Source organism: Phodopus roborovskii, unplaced genomic scaffold (assembly GCF_943737965.1).
Source record: "Phodopus roborovskii unplaced genomic scaffold, PHOROB, whole genome shotgun sequence".
Taxonomy (NCBI): Eukaryota; Metazoa; Chordata; class Mammalia; order Rodentia; family Cricetidae; genus Phodopus; species Phodopus roborovskii.
Window position 1 is genome coordinate 47,973 of NW_026126147.1, and position 1,471 is coordinate 49,443.

Consider the following 1,471-nt stretch of genomic DNA (forward strand, 5'->3'; position numbering starts at 1 on the left):
AAGGTATTTTGTAGAGTGATTTGAGGGGGAAGTTGGTGAAGCTCTGGTTTAAGAGGAAGAAAAAACCTCCCATCAGCTTCTAACCAATGCTACCTATACTTCTTCCCCAAGTCCTTCAAGAATGCCTTGCTGTAGGAGCTAATGACTGTTGGAGCCTTTAGTCAATTTCTGTAGGTCTCTAGGTACCTCAGAAAAGCTGAAAAGAGTTGAATGGTAGCAGTACAAGAAGTGGAAACAATAGTGAGGGAGGCAATGATCCATAGACTTATAAAAGAAAAACATGCTTGCAGGGTATTTTATAAACAGTGCCTGGGGACTGGAGAGATGCTTTCGTAATTAAGAGCACTGACTCCTCTTCCGGAGGATGTGGGTTCAATTCCCAGCACCTACAACATTGGAGCTTACAAATGCCTGTAATTCTTGTTCCAGGAAATCCAACACCCCCACAGACACGTGTGCAGGCAAAACACCATTGCACATAAAAGAAAAATGATAAATGTAAAAAATAGAAAAAATATTTTATCTTTTTTTGGAGCTGAGGACCAAACCCATGGCTCCACCACCGAGCTAAATTCCCACCCCCATATCTTAAAACAGTGCACAGCCAAGAGATTTTTCTCAAACGAAAGTGTTTCTTACAACCATGCCATGCAAAGTCTGTGCATTTCCATGCAACCAACACTGGAAGCAATGTTTAGGGATAGGCACAGGTCAACTTTGGTATGTGTGAATTCAGACAGTTTCCACAGTCAAACCAGTGTTTATGGCATGTGTCAGGTAACCTGTTACTCAAAATGAGACCCTGGCCTAATCAATTGGCAGTACCAAAGAGCAATGTGCCAGCAGCAACAATAAATCCTTCTGAGATATTCAGGAGGTTCCACAGAACTCAAGTATTCTTCCATACAGTACAGTTAAAGAGATGTACTGGGTAGCAGTGCCCATCTGTAGTCCCAGCACTTGGGATGCACAATAAAGATGATTGGTGAAAGTTCCAAGCCAGCCTGGCTTACATATCCAGTCTAAAAATAATGAAAGAGAAAACAGCTGCAACAACAAAATGGAAAAGAAAATAAAAAAGGAAGATGGATTTGAAAGTCATTTGGAGGAAGCAGCTATGCTGTGTAAACAATGCAGGCTCCCACTTTGCAGATGACAGCAGTGATGCAGTTATATAGGGAAAAAAAAAAAAAAAAAGACACATCTATCATCCTTGAATGAGAGCTTGTTATAGCACAGTGGTACCAGGCCAGCAAATCCTAGGAGAGCGGTCATGCCAGAGGAATACCACACAGTTGGACTAGATCGTCAAGGCCAAAACTGCTGATGACAAGTTGACACTACAAACAGGGACAAAATGTAACAGAAGGCTGATGGGGACTGAGAACCTTAGTGCACAGTAATGAAATCTAGAAAACAAGGTACTCATTGAGTTTGCCACAGGCCTGGCTCAGTAGTTGAAGCCTGGTTT